The sequence below is a fragment of the Salvelinus alpinus genome, chromosome 26 (assembly GCF_045679555.1).
Source record: "Salvelinus alpinus chromosome 26, SLU_Salpinus.1, whole genome shotgun sequence".
NCBI classification, from domain to species: domain Eukaryota; kingdom Metazoa; phylum Chordata; class Actinopteri; order Salmoniformes; family Salmonidae; genus Salvelinus; species Salvelinus alpinus.
The window spans coordinates 13,248,652-13,266,633 of NC_092111.1; the positions used below are offsets into that span (position 1 = coordinate 13,248,652).

Below are 17,982 nucleotides of genomic sequence, written 5' to 3' on the forward strand. Positions count from 1 at the left end.
AGCACACACAATTGATGCCCACAAACAAAGCTGTGGGAAGTTTCCTTGAAGCCAATGCAGAGGATAAAGAAAAACAACAACTCAAAATGTGCCTCATGGCCAGTACGGGGATCGAACCCACGACCTTGGCGTTATTAGCACCACGCTCGAACCAACTGAGCTAACCGGCCGCTTGCCCCGAAGCAAAAGTTTTAGGATGCACAGAGCCTCGGCCAGTGCTGGCTCGTAAACGAACAAGTCCACCAACAGCATGGCCTGACAAGACTGGACCCTCTTGGTTGCTCCTTGTGGTAAATTAAAAAGGCTGGGGAATTAGCTCAAATGGTAGAGCGCTTGCTTTGCATGCGAGAGGTAGTGGCATCGATGCCCACATTCTCCCAAAAACATTTTTTGGGGTGGATCCAAGAACGCTCCAGTTCACACTTCATGCAGCATTGTCTAACGACAACCTACTGTCATGATGTCACAATGTCAGATGAAAAAGAATGACGTGACTTACTTTCAGAGGAGCAGCGTAGCACACACAATTGATGCCCACAAACAAAGCTGTGGGAAGTTTCCTTGAATCCAATGCAGAGGATAAAGAAAAACAACAACTCAAAATGTACCTCATGGCCAGTACGGGGATCGAACCCACGACCTTGGTGTTATTAGCACCACGCTCTAACCAACTGAGCTAACCGTCCGCTTGCCACTGAGCAAAAGTTTTAGGATGCACAGAGCCTCGGCCAGTGCTGGCTCGTAAACGAACAAGTCCACCAACAGCATAGCCTGACAAGACTGGACCCTCTTGGTTGCTCCTTGTGGTAAATTAAAAAGGCTGGGGAATTAGCTCAAATGGTAGAGCGCTTGCTTTGCATGCGAGAGGTAGTGGGATCGATGCCCACATTCTCCCCAAAACATTTTTTTTGGTGGATCCAAGAACGCTCCAGTTCACACTTCATGCAGCTTTGTCTAACGACAACCTACTGTTATGTAACAATGACAAGCAACTTTCATGTAACACTGATGTCACAATGTCAGATGAAAACGAATGACGTGACTTACTTTCAGAGGAGCAGCGTAGCACACACAATTGATGCCCACAAACAAAGCTGTGGGAAGTTTCCTTGAAGCCAATGCAGAGGATAAAGAAAAACAACAACTCAAAATGTGCCTCATGGCCAGTACGGGGATCGAACCCACGACCTTGGCGTTATTAGCACCACGCTCTAACCAACTGAGCTAACCGGCCGCTTGCCACGGAGCAAAAGTTTTAGGATGCACAGAGCCTCGGCCAGTGCTGGCTCGTAAACGAACAAGTCCACCAACAGCATAGCCTGACAAGACTGGACCCTCTTGGTTGCTCCTTGTGGTAAATTAAAAAGGCTGGGGAATTAGCTCAAATGGTAGAGCGCTTGCTTTGCATGCGAGAGGTAGTGGCATCGATGCCCACATTCTCCCAAAAACATTTTTTTTGGTGGATCCAAGAACGCTCCAGTTCACACTTCATGCAGCTTTGTCTAACGACAACCTACTGTTATGTAACAATGACAAGCAACTTTCATGTAACACTGATGTCACAATGTCAGATGAAAACGAATGACGTGACTTACTTTCAGAGGAGCAGCGTAGCACACACAATTGATGCCCACAAACAAAGCTGTGGGAAGTTTCCTTGAAGCCAATGCAGAGGATAAAGAAAAACAACAACTCAAAATGTACCTCATGGCCAGTACGGGGATCGAACCCACGACCTTGGCGTTATTAGCACCACGCTCTAACCAACTGAGCTAACCGGCCGCTTGCCACGGAGCAAAAGTTTTAGGATGCACAGAGCCTCGGCCAGTGCTGGCTCGTAAACGAACAAGTCCACCAACAGCATAGCCTGACAAGACTGGACCCTCTTGGTTGCTCCTTGTGGTAAATTAAAAAGGCTGGGGAATTAGCTCAAATGGTACAGCGCTTGCTTTGCATGCGAGAGGTAGTGGCATCGATGCCCACATTCTCCCAAAAACATTTTTTTTGGTGGATCCAAGAACGCTCCAGTTCACACTTCATGCAGCTTTGTCTAACGACAACCTACTGTTATGTAACAATGACAAGCAACTTTCATGTAACACTGATGTCACAATGTCAGATGAAAACGAATGACGTGACTTACTTTCAGAGGAGCAGCGTAGCACACACAATTGATGCCCACAAACAAAGCTGTGGGAAGTTTCCTTGAAGCCAATGCAGAGGATAAAGAAAAACAACAACTCAAAATGTACCTCATGGCCAGTACGGGGATCGAACCCACGACCTTGGCGTTATTAGCACCACACTCTAACCAACTGAGCTAACCGGCTGCTTGCCACGGAGCAAAAGTTGTAGGATGCACAGAGCCTCGGCCAGTGCTGGCTCGTAAACGAACAAGTCCACCAACAGCATAGCCTGACAAGACTGGACCCTCTTGGTTGCTCCTTGTGGTAAATTAAAAAGGCTGGGGAATTAGCTCAAATGGTAGAGCGCTTGCTTTGCATGCGAGAGGTAGTGGGATCGATGCCCACATTCTCCCCAAAACTTTTTTTTTGGTGGATCCAAGAACGCTCCAGTTCACACTTCATGCAGCTTTGTCTAACGACAACCTACTGTTATGTAACAATGACAAGCAACTTTCATGTAACACTGATGTCACAATGTCAGATGAAAAAGAATGACGTGACTTACTTTCAGAGGAGCAGCGTAGCACACACAATTGATGCCCACAAACAAAGCTGTGGGAAGTTTCCTTGAAGCCAATGCAGAGGATAAAGAAAAACAACAACTCAAAATGTACCTCATGGCCAGTACGGGGATCGAACCCACGACCTTGGCGTTATTAGCACCACGCTCTAACCAACTGAGCTAACCGGCCGCTTGCCACGGAGCAAAAGTTTTAGGATGCACAGAGCCTCGGCCAGTGCTGGCTCGTAAACGAACAAGTCCACCAACAGCATAGCCTGACAAGACTGGACCCTCTTGGTTGCTCCTTGTGGTAAATTAAAAAGGCTGGGGAATTAGCTCAAATGGTAGAGCGCTTGCTTTGCATGCGAGAGGTAGTGGGATCGATGCCCACATTCTCCCAAAAACATTTTTTTTGGTGGATCCAAGAACGCTCCAGTTCACACTTCATGCAGCTTTGTCTAACGACAACCTACTGTTATGTAACAATGACAAGCAACTTTCATGTAACACTGATGTCACAATGTCAGATGAAAACGAATGACGTGACTTACTTTCAGAGGAGCAGCGTAGCACACACAATTGATGCCCACAAACAAAGCTGTGGGAAGTTTCCTTGAAGCCAATGCAGAGGATAAAGAAAAACAACAACTCAAAATGTACCTCATGGCCAGTACGGGGATCGAACCCACGACCTTGGCGTTATTAGCACCACGCTCTAACCAACTGAGCTAACCGGCCGCTTGCCACGGAGCAAAAGTTTTAGGATGCACAGAGCCTCGGCCAGTGCTGGCTCGTAAACGAACAAGTCCACCAACAGCATAGCCTGACAAGACTGGACCCTCTTGGTTGCTCCTTGTGGTAAATTAAAAAGGCTGGGGAATTAGCTCAAATGGTAGAGCGCTTGCTTTGCATGCGAGAGGTAGTGGCATCGATGCCCACATTCTCCCAAAAACATTTTTTTTGGTGGATCCAAGAACGCTCCAGTTCACACTTCATGCAGCTTTGTCTAACGACAACCTACTGTTATGTAACAATGACAAGCAACTTTCATGTAACACTGATGTCACAATGTCAGATGAAAACGAATGACGTGACTTACTTTCAGAGGAGCAGCGTAGCACACACAATTGATGCCCACAAACAAAGCTGTGGGAAGTTTCCTTGAAGCCAATGCAGAGGATAAAGAAAAACAACAACTCAAAATGTACCTCATGGCCAGTACGGGGATCGAACCCACGACCTTGGCGTTATTAGCACCACGCTCTAACCAACTGAGCTAACCGGCCGCTTGCCACGGAGCAAAAGTTTTAGGATGCACAGAGCCTCGGCCAGTGCTGGCTCGTAAACGAACAAGTCCACCAACAGCATAGCCTGACAAGACTGGACCCTCTTGGTTGCTCCTTGTGGTAAATTAAAAAGGCTGGGGAATTAGCTCAAATGGTAGAGCGCTTGCTTTGCATGCGAGAGGTAGTGGGATCGATGCCCACATTCTCCCAAAAACATTTTTTTGGGTGGATCCAAGAACGCTCCAGTTCACACTTCATGCAGCTTTGTCTAACGACAACCTACTGTTATGTAACAATGACAAGCAACTTTCATGTAACACTGATGTCACAATGTCAGATGAAAACGAATGACGTGACTTACTTTCAGAGGAGCAGCGTAGCACACACAATTGATGCCCACAAACAAAGCTGTGGGAAGTTTCCTTGAAGCCAATGCAGAGGATAAAGAAAAACAACAACTCAAAATGTACCTCATGGCCAGTACGGGGATCGAACCCACGACCTTGGCGTTATTAGCACCACGCTCTAACCAACTGAGCTAACCGGCCGCTTGCCACGGAGCAAAAGTTTTAGGATGCACAGAGCCTCGGCCAGTGCTGGCTCGTAAACGAACAAGTCCACCAACAGCATAGCCTGACAAGACTGGACCCTCTTGGTTGCTCCTTGTGGTAAATTAAAAAGGCTGGGGAATTAGCTCAAATGGTAGAGCGCTTGCTTTGCATGCGAGAGGTAGTGGGATCGATGCCCACATTCTCCCAAAAACATTTTTTTTGGTGGATCCAAGAACGCTCCAGTTCACACTTCATGCAGCTTTGTCTAACGACAACCTACTGTTATGTAACAATGACAAGCAACTTTCATGTAACACTGATGTCACAATGTCAGATGAAAACGAATGACGTGACTTACTTTCAGAGGAGCAGCGTAGCACACACAATTGATGCCCACAAACAAAGCTGTGGGAAGTTTCCTTGAAGCCAATGCAGAGGATAAAGAAAAACAACAACTCAAAATGTACCTCATGGCCAGTACGGGGATCGAACCCACGACCTTGGCGTTATTAGCACCACGCTCTAACCAACTGAGCTAACCGGCCGCTTGCCACGGAGCAAAAGTTTTAGGATGCACAGAGCCTCGGCCAGTGCTGGCTCGTAAACGAACAAGTCCACCAACAGCATAGCCTGACAAGACTGGACCCTCTTGGTTGCTCCTTGTGGTAAATTAAAAAGGCTGGGGAATTAGCTCAAATGGTAGAGCGCTTGCTTTGCATGCGAGAGGTAGTGGGATCGATGCCCACATTCTCCCAAAAACATTTTTTTTGGTGGATCCAAGAACGCTCCAGTTCACACTTCATGCAGCTTTGTCTAACGACAACCTACTGTTATGTAACAATGACAAGCAACTTTCATGTAACACTGATGTCACAATGTCAGATGAAAACGAATGACGTGACTTACTTTCAGAGGAGCAGCGTAGCACACACAATTGATGCCCACAAACAAAGCTGTGGGAAGTTTCCTTGAAGCCAATGCAGAGGATAAAGAAAAACAACAACTCAAAATGTACCTCATGGCCAGTACGGGGATCGAACCCACGACCTTGGCGTTATTAGCACCACGCTCTAACCAACTGAGCTAACCGGCCGCTTGCCACGGAGCAAAAGTTTTAGGATGCACAGAGCCTCGGCCAGTGCTGGCTCGTAAACGAACAAGTCCACCAACAGCATAGCCTGACAAGACTGGACCCTCTTGGTTGCTCCTTGTGGTAAATTAAAAAGGCTGGGGAATTAGCTCAAATGGTAGAGCGCTTGCTTTGCATGCGAGAGGTAGTGGGATCGATGCCCACATTCTCCCAAAAACATTTTTTTTGGTGGATCCAAGAACGCTCCAGTTCACACTTCATGCAGCTTTGTCTAACGACAACCTACTGTTATGTAACAATGACAAGCAACTTTCATGTAACACTGATGTCACAATGTCAGATGAAAACGAATGACGTGACTTACTTTCAGAGGAGCAGCGTAGCACACACAATTGATGCCCACAAACAAAGCTGTGGGAAGTTTCCTTGAAGCCAATGCAGAGGATAAAGAAAAACAACAACTCAAAATGTACCTCATGGCCAGTACGGGGATCGAACCCACGACCTTGGCGTTATTAGCACCACGCTCTAACCAACTGAGCTAACCGGCCGCTTGCCACGGAGCAAAAGTTTTAGGATGCACAGAGCCTCGGCCAGTGCTGGCTCGTAAACGAACAAGTCCACCAACAGCATAGCCTGACAAGACTGGACCCTCTTGGTTGCTCCTTGTGGTAAATTAAAAAGGCTGGGGAATTAGCTCAAATGGTAGAGCGCTTGCTTTGCATGCGAGAGGTAGTGGGATCGATGCCCACATTCTCCCCAAAACATTTTTTTTGGTGGATCCAAGAACGCTCCAGTTCACACTTCATGCAGCTTTGTCTAACGACAACCTACTGTTATGTAACAATGACAAGCAACTTTCATGTAACACTGATGTCACAATGTCAGATGAAAACGAATGACGTGACTTACTTTCAGAGGAGCAGCGTAGCACACACAATTGATGCCCACAAACAAAGCTGTGGGAAGTTTCCTTGAAGCCAATGCAGAGGATAAAGAAAAACAACAACTCAAAATGTACCTCATGGCCAGTACGGGGATCGAACCCACGACCTTGGCGTTATTAGCACCACGCTCTAACCAACTGAGCTAACCGGCCGCTTGCCACGGAGCAAAAGTTTTAGGATGCACAGAGCCTCGGCCAGTGCTGGCTCGTAAACGAACAAGTCCACCAACAGCATAGCCTGACAAGACTGGACCCTCTTGGTTGCTCCTTGTGGTAAATTAAAAAGGCTGGGGAATTAGCTCAAATGGTAGAGCGCTTGCTTTGCATGCGAGAGGTAGTGGGATCGATGCCCACATTCTCCCAAAAACATTTTTTTTGGTGGATCCAAGAACGCTCCAGTTCACACTTCATGCAGCTTTGTCTAACGACAACCTACTGTTATGTAACAATGACAAGCAACTTTCATGTAACACTGATGTCACATTGTCAGATGAAAACGAATGACGTGACTTACTTTGAGTGGAGCAGCGTAGCACACACAATTGATGCCCACAAACAAAGCTGTGGGTAGTTTCCTTGAAGTCCAATGCAGAGGATAAATGAAAAACAACAACTCAAAATGTACCTCATGGCCAGTACGGGGATCGAACCCACGACCTTGGCGTTATTAGCACCACGCTCTAACCAACTGAGCTAACCGGCCGCTTGCCACGGAGCAAAAGTTTTAGGATGCACAGAGCCTCGGCCAGTGCTGGCTCGTAAACGAACAAGTCCACCAACAGCATAGCCTGACAAGACTGGACCCTCTTGGTTGCTCCTTGTGGTAAATTAAAAAGGCTGGGGAATTAGCTCAAATGGTAGAGCGCTTGCTTTGCATGCGAGAGGTAGTGGGATCGATGCCCACATTCTCCCAAAAACATTTTTTTTGGTGGATCCAAGAACGCTCCAGTTCACACTTCATGCAGCTTTGTCTAACGACAACCTACTGTTATGTAACAATGACAAGCAACTTTCATGTAACACTGATGTCACAATGTCAGATGAAAACGAATGACGTGACTTACTTTCAGAGGAGCAGCGTAGCACACACAATTGATGCCCACAAACAAAGCTGTGGGAAGTTTCCTTGAAGCCAATGCAGAGGATAAAGAAAAACAACAACTCAAAATGTACCTCATGGCCAGTACGGGGATCGAACCCACGACCTTGGCGTTATTAGCACCACGCTCTAACCAACTGAGCTAACCGGCCGCTTGCCACGGAGCAAAAGTTTTAGGATGCACAGAGCCTCGGCCAGTGCTGGCTCGTAAACGAACAAGTCCACCAACAGCATAGCCTGACAAGACTGGACCCTCTTGGTTGCTCCTTGTGGTAAATTAAAAAGGCTGGGGAATTAGCTCAAATGGTAGAGCGCTTGCTTTGCATGCGAGAGGTAGTGGGATCGATGCCCACATTCTCCCAAAAACATTTTTTTTGGTGGATCCAAGAACGCTCCAGTTCACACTTCATGCAGCTTTGTCTAACGACAACCTACTGTTATGTAACAATGACAAGCAACTTTCATGTAACACTGATGTCACAATGTCAGATGAAAACGAATGACGTGACTTACTTTCAGAGGAGCAGCGTAGCACACACAATTGATGCCCACAAACAAAGCTGTGGGAAGTTTCCTTGAAGCCAATGCAGAGGATAAAGAAAAACAACAACTCAAAATGTACCTCATGGCCAGTACGGGGATCGAACCCACGACCTTGGCGTTATTAGCACCACGCTCTAACCAACTGAGCTAACCGGCCGCTTGCCACGGAGCAAAAGTTTTAGGATGCACAGAGCCTCGGCCAGTGCTGGCTCGTAAACGAACAAGTCCACCAACAGCATAGCCTGACAAGACTGGACCCTCTTGGTTGCTCCTTGTGGTAAATTAAAAAGGCTGGGGAATTAGCTCAAATGGTAGAGCGCTTGCTTTGCATGCGAGAGGTAGTGGGATCGATGCCCACATTCTCCCAAAAACATTTTTTTGGGTGGATCCAAGAACGCTCCAGTTCACACTTCATGCAGCTTTGTCTAACGACAACCTACTGTTATGTAACAATGACAAGCAACTTTCATGTAACACTGATGTCACAATGTCAGATGAAAACGAATGACGTGACTTACTTTCAGAGGAGCAGCGTAGCACACACAATTGATGCCCACAAACAAAGCTGTGGGAAGTTTCCTTGAAGCCAATGCAGAGGATAAAGAAAAACAACAACTCAAAATGTACCTCATGGCCAGTACGGGGATCGAACCCACGACCTTGGCGTTATTAGCACCACGCTCTAACCAACTGAGCTAACCGGCCGCTTGCCACGGAGCAAAAGTTTTAGGATGCACAGAGCCTCGGCCAGTGCTGGCTCGTAAACGAACAAGTCCACCAACAGCATAGCCTGACAAGACTGGACCCTCTTGGTTGCTCCTTGTGGTAAATTAAAAAGGCTGGGGAATTAGCTCAAATGGTAGAGCGCTTGCTTTGCATGCGAGAGGTAGTGGGATCGATGCCCACATTCTCCCAAAAACATTTTTTTTGGTGGATCCAAGAACGCTCCAGTTCACACTTCATGCAGCTTTGTCTAACGACAACCTACTGTTATGTAACAATGACAAGCAACTTTCATGTAACACTGATGTCACAATGTCAGATGAAAACGAATGACGTGACTTACTTTCAGAGGAGCAGCGTAGCACACACAATTGATGCCCACAAACAAAGCTGTGGGAAGTTTCCTTGAAGCCAATGCAGAGGATAAAGAAAAACAACAACTCAAAATGTACCTCATGGCCAGTACGGGGATCGAACCCACGACCTTGGCGTTATTAGCACCACGCTCTAACCAACTGAGCTAACCGGCCGCTTGCCACGGAGCAAAAGTTTTAGGATGCACAGAGCCTCGGCCAGTGCTGGCTCGTAAACGAACAAGTCCACCAACAGCATAGCCTGACAAGACTGGACCCTCTTGGTTGCTCCTTGTGGTAAATTAAAAAGGCTGGGGAATTAGCTCAAATGGTAGAGCGCTTGCTTTGCATGCGAGAGGTAGTGGGATCGATGCCCACATTCTCCCAAAAACATTTTTTTTGGTGGATCCAAGAACGCTCCAGTTCACACTTCATGCAGCTTTGTCTAACGACAACCTACTGTTATGTAACAATGACAAGCAACTTTCATGTAACACTGATGTCACAATGTCAGATGAAAACGAATGACGTGACTTACTTTCAGAGGAGCAGCGTAGCACACACAATTGATGCCCACAAACAAAGCTGTGGGAAGTTTCCTTGAAGCCAATGCAGAGGATAAAGAAAAACAACAACTCAAAATGTACCTCATGGCCAGTACGGGGATCGAACCCACGACCTTGGCGTTATTAGCACCACGCTCTAACCAACTGAGCTAACCGGCCGCTTGCCACGGAGCAAAAGTTTTAGGATGCACAGAGCCTCGGCCAGTGCTGGCTCGTAAACGAACAAGTCCACCAACAGCATAGCCTGACAAGACTGGACCCTCTTGGTTGCTCCTTGTGGTAAATTAAAAAGGCTGGGGAATTAGCTCAAATGGTAGAGCGCTTGCTTTGCATGCGAGAGGTAGTGGGATCGATGCCCACATTCTCCCCAAAACATTTTTTTTGGTGGATCCAAGAACGCTCCAGTTCACACTTCATGCAGCTTTGTCTAACGACAACCTACTGTTATGTAACAATGACAAGCAACTTTCATGTAACACTGATGTCACAATGTCAGATGAAAACGAATGACGTGACTTACTTTCAGAGGAGCAGCGTAGCACACACAATTGATGCCCACAAACAAAGCTGTGGGAAGTTTCCTTGAAGCCAATGCAGAGGATAAAGAAAAACAACAACTCAAAATGTACCTCATGGCCAGTACGGGGATCGAACCCACGACCTTGGCGTTATTAGCACCACACTCTAACCAACTGAGCTAACCGGCCGCTTGCCACGGAGCAAAAGTTTTAGGATGCACAGAGCCTCGGCCAGTGCTGGCTCGTAAACGAACAAGTCCACCAACAGCATAGCCTGACAAGACTGGACCCTCTTGGTTGCTCCTTGTGGTAAATTAAAAAGGCTGGGGAATTAGCTCAAATGGTAGAGCGCTTGCTTTGCATGCGAGAGGTAGTGGGATCGATGCCCACATTCTCCCCAAAACTTTTTTTTTGGTGGATCCAAGAACGCTCCAGTTCACACTTCATGCAGCTTTGTCTAACGACAACCTACTGTTATGTAACAATGACAAGCAACTTTCATGTAACACTGATGTCACAATGTCAGATGAAAACGAATGACGTGACTTACTTTCAGAGGAGCAGCGTAGCACACACAATTGATGCCCACAAACAAAGCTGTGGGAAGTTTCCTTGAATCCAATGCAGAGGATAAAGAAAAACAACAACTCAAAATGTACCTCATGGCCAGTACGGGGATCGAACCCACGACCTTGGCGTTATTAGCACCACGCTCTAACCAACTGAGCTAACCGGCCGCTTGCCACGGAGCAAAAGTTTTAGGATGCACAGAGCCTCGGCCAGTGCTGGCTCGTAAACGAACAAGTCCACCAACAGCATAGCCTGACAAGTCTGGACCCTCTTGGTTGCTCCTTGTGGTAAATTAAAAAGGCTGGGGAATTAGCTCAAATGGTAGAGCGCTTGCTTTGCATGCGAGAGGTAGTGGGATCGATGCCCACATTCTCCCAAAAACATTTTTTTTGGTGGATCCAAGAACGCTCCAGTTCACACTTCATGCAGCTTTGTCTAACGACAACCTACTGTTATGTAACAATGACAAGCAACTTTCATGTAACACTGATGTCACAATGTCAGATGAAAACGAATGACGTGACTTACTTTCAGAGGAGCAGCGTAGCACACACAATTGATGCCCACAAACAAAGCTGTGGGAAGTTTCCTTGAAGCCAATGCAGAGGATAAAGAAAAACAACAACTCAAAATGTACCTCATGGCCAGTACGGGGATCGAACCCACGACCTTGGCGTTATTAGCACCACACTCTAACCAACTGAGCTAACCGGCCGCTTGCACACGGAGCAAAAGTTTTAGGATGCACAGAGCCTCGGCCAGTGCTGGCTCGTAAACGAACAAGTCCACCAACAGCATAGCCTGACAAGACTGGACCCTCTTGGTTGCTCCTTGTGGTAAATTAAAAAGGCTGGGGAATTAGCTCAAATGGTAGAGCGCTTGCTTTGCATGCGAGAGGTAGTGGGATCGATGCCCACATTCTCCCAAAAACATTTTTTTTGGTGGATCCAAGAACGCTCCAGTTCACACTTCATGCAGCTTTGTCTAACGACAACCTACTGTTATGTAACAATGACAAGCAACTTTCATGTAACACTGATGTCACAATGTCAGATGAAAACGAATGACGTGACTTACTTTCAGAGGAGCAGCGTAGCACACACAATTGATGCCCACAAACAAAGCTGTGGGAAGTTTCCTTGAATCCAATGCAGAGGATAAAGAAAAACAACAACTCAAAATGTACCTCATGGCCAGTACGGGGATCGAACCCACGACCTTGGCGTTATTAGCACCACGCTCTAACCAACTGAGCTAACCGGCCGCTTGCCACGGAGCAAAAGTTTTAGGATGCACAGAGCCTCGGCCAGTGCTGGCTCGTAAACGAACAAGTCCACCAACAGCATAGCCTGACAAGTCTGGACCCTCTTGGTTGCTCCTTGTGGTAAATTAAAAAGGCTGGGGAATTAGCTCAAATGGTAGAGCGCTTGCTTTGCATGCGAGAGGTAGTGGGATCGATACCCACATTCTCCCCAAAACATTTTTTTTGGTGGATCCAAGAACGCTCCAGTTCACACTTCATGCAGCTTTGTCTAACGACAACCTACTGTTATGTAACAATGACAAGCAACTTTCATGTAACACTGATGTCACAATGTCAGATGAAAACGAATGACGTGACTTACTTTCAGAGGAGCAGCGTAGCACACACAATTGATGCCCACAAACAAAGCTGTGGGAAGTTTCCTTGAAGCCAATGCAGAGGATAAAGAAAAACAACAACTCAAAATGTACCTCATGGCCAGTACGGGGATCGAACCCACGACCTTTGCGTTATTAGCACCACGCTCTAACCAACTGAGCTAACCGGCCGCTTGCCACGGAGCAAAAGTTTTAGGATTTTATTTTTTATTTTTTATTATTTCACCTTTATTTAACCAGGTAGGCTAGTTGAGAACAAGTTCTCATTTGCAACTGCGACCTGGCCAAGATAAAGCATAGCAGTGTGAACAGACAACACAGAGTTACACATGGAGTAAACAATAAACAAGTCAATAACATGGTAGAAAAAAAAAAAAAAAAAAGAGAATCTATATACAATGTGTGCAAAAGGCATGAGGTAGGCAATAAATCGAATAATTACAATTTAGCAGATTAACACTGGAGTGATAAATCATCAGATGATCATGTGCAAGAAGAGATACTGGTGTGCAAAAGAGCAGAAAAGTAAATAAATAAAAGCAGTATGGGGGGTGAGGTAGGTAAATTGGGTGGGTAGTTTACAGATGGACTATGTACAGCTGCAGCGATCGGTTAGCTGCTCGGATAGCAGATTTTTAAAGTTGTTGAGGGAGATAAAAGTCTCCAACTTCAGAGATTTTTGCAATTCGTTCCAGTCGCAGGCAGCAGAGAACTGGAAGGAAAGGCGTCCAAATTAGGTTTTGGCTTTAGGGATGATCAGTGAGATACACCTGCTGGAGCGCGTGTTGCGGGTGGGTGTAGCCATCGTGACCAGTGAACTGAGATAAGGCGGCACTTTACCTAGCATAGCCTTGTAGATGACCTGGAGCCAGTGGGTCTGACGACGAACATGTAGCGAGGGCCAGCCGACTAGGGCATACAGGTCGCAGTGGTGGGTCGTATAAGGTGCTTTAGTAACAAAACGAATGGCACTGTGATAAACTGCATCCAGTTTGCTGAGTAGAGTATTGGAAGCTATTTTGTAGATGACATCGCCGAAGTCGAGGATCGGTAGGATAGTCAGTTTTACTAGGGTAAGTTTGGCGGCGTGAGTGAAGGAGGCTTTGTTGCGGAATAGAAAGCCGATTCTTGCTTTGATTTTGGATTGGAGATGTTTGATATGAGTCTGGAAGGAGAGTTTGCAGTCTAGCCAGACACCTAGGTACTTATAGATGTCCACATATTCTAGGTCGGAACCGTCCAGGGTGGTGATGCTAGTCGGGCGTGCGGGTGCAGGCAGCGAACGGTTGAAAAGCATGCATTTGGTTTTACTAGCGTTTAAGAGCAGTTGGAGGCCACGGAAGGAGTGTTGTATGGCATTGAAGCTCGTTTGGAGGTTAGATAGTACAGTGTCCAAGGAAGGGCCGGAAGTATATAGAATGGTGTCGTCTGCGTAGAGGTGGATCAGGGAATCGCCCGCAGCAAGAGCAACATCATTGATGTATACAGAGAAAAGAGTCGGCCCGAGAATTGAACCCTGTGGTACCCCCATAGAGACTGCCAGAGGACCGGACAACATGCCCTCCGATTTGACACACTGAACTCTGTCTGCAAAGTAGTTGGTGAACCAGGCAAGGCAGTCATTAGAAAAACCGAGGCTACTGAGTCTGCCGATAAGAATATGGTGATTGACAGAGTCGAAAGCCGTGGCCAGGTCGATGAAGACGGCTGCACAGTAATGTCTTTTATCGATGGCGGTTATGATATCGTTTAGTACCTTGTGCGTGGCTGAGGTGCACCCATGACCGGCTCGGAAACCGGATTGCACAGCGGAGAAGGTACGGTGGGATTCGAGATGGTCAGTGATCTGTTTGTTGACTTGGCTTTCGAAGACCTTAGATAGGCAGGGCAGGATGGATAATGGTCTGTAACAGTTTGGGTCCAGGGTGTCTCCCCCTTTGAAGAGGGGGATGACCGCGGCAGCTTTCCAATCCTTGGGGATCTCAGATGATACGAAGGAGAGGTTGAACAGGCTGGTGATAGGGGGTGCGACAATGGCGGCGGACAGTTTCAGAAATAGGGGGTCCAGATTGTCAAGCCCAGCTGATTTGTATGGGTCCAGGGTTTCCAGCTCTTTCAGAACATCTGCTATCTGGATTTGGGTAAAGGAGAAGCTGGGGAGGCTTGGGCGAGTAGCAGCGGAGGGGGCGGGGCTGTTGGCCAAGGTTGGAGTCGCCAGAAGGAAGGCATGGCCAGCCATTGAGAAATGCTTGTTGAAGTCTTCGATTATCACGGATTTATCGGTGGTGACCGTGTTACCTAGCCTCAGTGCAGTGGGCAGCTGGGAGGAGGGGCTCTTGTTCTCCATGGACTTTACAGTATCCCAGAACTTTTTGGAGTTAGAGCTACAGGATGCAAATTTCTGCTTGAAAAAGCTGGCCTTTGCTTTCCTGACTGACTGCGTGTATTGGTTCCTGACTTCCCTGAACAGTTGCATATCGCGGGGGCTCTTCGATGCTATTGCAGTTCGCCACAGGATGTTTTTGTGCTGGTCGAGGGCAGTCAGGTCTGGAGTGAACCAAGGGCTATATCTGTTCTTGGTTCTGCATTTTTTGAACGGAGCATGCTTGTCTAATATGGTGAGGAAGTAACATTTAAAGAATGACCAGGCATCCTCAACTGACGGGATGAGGTCAATATCCTTCCAGGGTACCCGGGCCAGGTCGATTAGAAAGGCCTGCTCGCAGAAGTGTTTTAGGGAGCGTTTGACAGTGATGAGGGGTGGTCGTTTGACCGCGGACCCGTGGCGGATACAGGCAATGAGGCAGTGATCACTGAGATCTTGATTGAAGACAGCAGAGGTGTATTTGGAGGGCAGGTTGGTCAGGATAATGTCTATTAGGGTGCCCATGTTTACGGATTTAGGGTTGTACCTGGTGGGTTCCTTGATGATTTGTGTGAGATTGAGGGCATCAAGCTTGGATTGTAGGACTGCCGGGGTGTTAAGCATATCCCAGTTTAGGTCACCTAACAGAACAAACTCTGAAGCTAGATGGGGAGCGATCAATTCACAGATGGTGTCCAGGGCACAGCTGGGAGCTGAGGGGGGTCGGTAGCAGGCGGCAACAGTGAGAGACTTATTTCTGGAGAGATTAATTTTTAAAATTAGAAGTTCGAACTGTTTGGGCATAGACCTGGAAAGTATGACAGAACTTTGCAGGCTATCTCTGCAGTAGATTGCAACTCCTCCCCCTTTGGCAGTTCTATCTTGACGGAAAGTGTTATAGTTGGGTATGGAAATCTCAGAATTTTTGGTGGCCTTCCTAAGCCAGGATTCGGACACGGCAAGGACATCAGGGTTGGCAGAGTGTGCTAAAGCGGTGAGTAAGGCAAACTTAGGGAGGAGGCTTCTGATGTTGACATGCATGAGGCCAAGGCTTTTTCGATCACAGAAGTCAACAAATGAGGGTGACTGGGGACATGCAGGGCCTGGGTTTACCTCCACATCACCCGAGGAACAGAGGAGTAGTAGGATGAGGGTGCGGCTAAAGGCTATCAAAACTGGTCGCCTAGAGCGTTGGGGACAAAGAATAAAAGGAGCAGATTTATGGGCGTGGTAGAATAGATTCTGGGCATAATGTGCAGACAGGGGTATGGTGGGGCGTGGGTACAGCGGAGGCAAGCCCAGGCACTGGGTGATGATAAGAGAGGTTGTATCTCTGGACATGCTGGTCTCAATGGGTGAGGTCACCGCATGTGTGGGGGGTGGGACAAAGGAGGTATCGGAGGTACGGAGAGTGGAACTACGGGGTCCATTGCAAACCAAAACAATGATAACTAGCCTGAACAACAGTATGCAAGGCATATTGATATTTGAGGGAGACATACAATAAGGCATAAAGTGATTGCAGGTCTTGATTGGGAGAGCTAGCTAAAACAACAGGTGAGATAACAGCAGCTAGTCAGTTAACACAGCAGCAGCAGGTAAAAATGGCGACGGCTAGGCAGAGAGGGTCGGATTAACTACACACAGATCCTGAGTTAAAGCACAGAGCCGACAGATAAAACACAAATAAACGGAATGGAGTACCGTGAATTAATGGACAGTCAAGCAAGCATCAGCTATGTAGCCAAGTGATCATAGTGTCCAGGGGGCAGCCGTAGATGGAGCAGTGAGGCCTCCACTAAGCTAGCCCGCGGCGTAAGATTGTTCGATAGACCTGTTCAGATAGCAGCCAATATGCTCAAGACAGCTAACGATTAGCGGGCCGCAGTTAGCATATGGGCGTTCAGGTTACGTCGCGATGGAGGGGCCAGTTGAATAACTCCCTCGGGCAGATAACGTCGGTATCCCAGTCGTGAAGGCCCGGTGGGGCTCCGCATCGGCAGTAAAACGGGTCCGGATAGGTGACTGTAGCCCAGGAGTGGCTGATGGAACTCTTCAGCTGGCTAGCTCCGGGATAATTGGTGTTTGCTCCGGAATTGATGTTAGCCAATAGTCACTTGGATAGCAGCTAGTTAGCTGCAAGATCCAGGTGTAAATGTCCAGAGCTTGCGGTAAAAATCCGGGGATATGGAGAGAAAATAGGTCTGGTATGCTCTGGTCTGAGTCGCGTTGTACAAAACTGGCAATAGTTTTCCGAGCTAAAGGATAGCTGATAAGCGCTAGCTGTGGTTAGCTGAACTACTCACGTTAGCTTGTGAGCTGGCTAACTTCTGGCTAGATGAATAACTCCCTCGGGCAGATAACGTCGGTATCCCAGTCGTGAAGGCCCGGTGGGGCTCCGCATCGGCAGTAAAACGGGTCCGGATAGGTGATTGTAGCCCAGGAGTGGCTGATGGAACTCTTCAGCTGGCTAGCTCCGGGATAATTGGTGTTTGCTCCGGAATTGATGTTAGCCAATAGTCACTCGGATAGCAGCTAGTTAGCTGCAAGATCCAGGTGTAAATGTCCAGAGCTTGCGGTAAAAATCCGGGGATATGGAGAGAAAATAGGTCTGGTATGCTCTGGTCTGAGTCGCGTTGTACAAAACTGGCAATAGTTTTCCGAGCTAAAGGATAGCTGATAAGCGCTAGCTGTGGTTAGCTGAACTACTCACGTTAGCTTGTGAGCTGGCTAACTTCTGGCTAGCATTTTGTTGTTAGATTTCGGATACGAGGTGAATAATACCTTTGAGGAGAAAAAAAAACACATCCGCACCACATTTGGTGAGGTAGGTTGCAGGAGAGTGTTTTGAAGTTGAGTTTTTAAGAAGAAAAAAAATATATATAAAAAGAAATGCGAAGAAAAATATATAAAAAATATATACACGGGACAGGACGAGGACAAAGGACATCTGACTGCTACGCCATCTTGGATTATATGCATCTTGGATGCACAGAGCCTCGGCCAGTGCTGGCTCGTAAACGAACAAGTCCACCAACAGCAT

General features: G+C 47.3%; 18 non-coding genes across 18 annotated transcripts; all 18 read right to left on the bottom strand.

The window, feature by feature from the left end:
* Positions 1-1,160: 1,160 nt before the first annotated feature.
* On the bottom strand, positions 1,161-1,234 carry trnai-aau (transfer RNA isoleucine (anticodon AAU)). The gene has a single exon. It is a non-coding gene; the product is annotated as a tRNA-Ile (tRNA).
* Positions 1,235-1,708: 474 nt separating this feature from the next.
* On the bottom strand, positions 1,709-1,782 carry trnai-aau (transfer RNA isoleucine (anticodon AAU)). Its single transcript has one exon. It is a non-coding gene; the product is annotated as a tRNA-Ile (tRNA).
* A 1,022-nt stretch (positions 1,783-2,804) lies between these two features.
* trnai-aau (transfer RNA isoleucine (anticodon AAU)) lies at positions 2,805-2,878 on the bottom strand. Its single transcript has one exon. It is a non-coding gene; the product is annotated as a tRNA-Ile (tRNA).
* A 474-nt stretch (positions 2,879-3,352) lies between these two features.
* Positions 3,353-3,426, bottom strand: trnai-aau (transfer RNA isoleucine (anticodon AAU)). Its single transcript has one exon. It is a non-coding gene; the product is annotated as a tRNA-Ile (tRNA).
* A 474-nt stretch (positions 3,427-3,900) lies between these two features.
* Positions 3,901-3,974, bottom strand: trnai-aau (transfer RNA isoleucine (anticodon AAU)). Its single transcript has one exon. It is a non-coding gene; the product is annotated as a tRNA-Ile (tRNA).
* Positions 3,975-4,448: 474 nt separating this feature from the next.
* trnai-aau (transfer RNA isoleucine (anticodon AAU)) lies at positions 4,449-4,522 on the bottom strand. Its single transcript has one exon. It is a non-coding gene; the product is annotated as a tRNA-Ile (tRNA).
* A 474-nt stretch (positions 4,523-4,996) lies between these two features.
* Positions 4,997-5,070, bottom strand: trnai-aau (transfer RNA isoleucine (anticodon AAU)). The gene has a single exon. It is a non-coding gene; the product is annotated as a tRNA-Ile (tRNA).
* A 474-nt stretch (positions 5,071-5,544) lies between these two features.
* On the bottom strand, positions 5,545-5,618 carry trnai-aau (transfer RNA isoleucine (anticodon AAU)). The gene has a single exon. It is a non-coding gene; the product is annotated as a tRNA-Ile (tRNA).
* A 474-nt stretch (positions 5,619-6,092) lies between these two features.
* Positions 6,093-6,166, bottom strand: trnai-aau (transfer RNA isoleucine (anticodon AAU)). Its single transcript has one exon. It is a non-coding gene; the product is annotated as a tRNA-Ile (tRNA).
* A 474-nt stretch (positions 6,167-6,640) lies between these two features.
* trnai-aau (transfer RNA isoleucine (anticodon AAU)) lies at positions 6,641-6,714 on the bottom strand. The gene has a single exon. It is a non-coding gene; the product is annotated as a tRNA-Ile (tRNA).
* A 476-nt stretch (positions 6,715-7,190) lies between these two features.
* On the bottom strand, positions 7,191-7,264 carry trnai-aau (transfer RNA isoleucine (anticodon AAU)). Its single transcript has one exon. It is a non-coding gene; the product is annotated as a tRNA-Ile (tRNA).
* Positions 7,265-7,738: 474 nt separating this feature from the next.
* On the bottom strand, positions 7,739-7,812 carry trnai-aau (transfer RNA isoleucine (anticodon AAU)). The gene has a single exon. It is a non-coding gene; the product is annotated as a tRNA-Ile (tRNA).
* Positions 7,813-8,286: 474 nt separating this feature from the next.
* Positions 8,287-8,360, bottom strand: trnai-aau (transfer RNA isoleucine (anticodon AAU)). Its single transcript has one exon. It is a non-coding gene; the product is annotated as a tRNA-Ile (tRNA).
* Positions 8,361-8,834: 474 nt separating this feature from the next.
* trnai-aau (transfer RNA isoleucine (anticodon AAU)) lies at positions 8,835-8,908 on the bottom strand. Its single transcript has one exon. It is a non-coding gene; the product is annotated as a tRNA-Ile (tRNA).
* Positions 8,909-9,382: 474 nt separating this feature from the next.
* Positions 9,383-9,456, bottom strand: trnai-aau (transfer RNA isoleucine (anticodon AAU)). Its single transcript has one exon. It is a non-coding gene; the product is annotated as a tRNA-Ile (tRNA).
* Positions 9,457-9,930: 474 nt separating this feature from the next.
* trnai-aau (transfer RNA isoleucine (anticodon AAU)) lies at positions 9,931-10,004 on the bottom strand. The gene has a single exon. It is a non-coding gene; the product is annotated as a tRNA-Ile (tRNA).
* Positions 10,005-11,026: 1,022 nt separating this feature from the next.
* Positions 11,027-11,100, bottom strand: trnai-aau (transfer RNA isoleucine (anticodon AAU)). Its single transcript has one exon. It is a non-coding gene; the product is annotated as a tRNA-Ile (tRNA).
* Positions 11,101-12,123: 1,023 nt separating this feature from the next.
* Positions 12,124-12,197, bottom strand: trnai-aau (transfer RNA isoleucine (anticodon AAU)). Its single transcript has one exon. It is a non-coding gene; the product is annotated as a tRNA-Ile (tRNA).
* Positions 12,198-17,982: the final 5,785 nt, after the last annotated feature.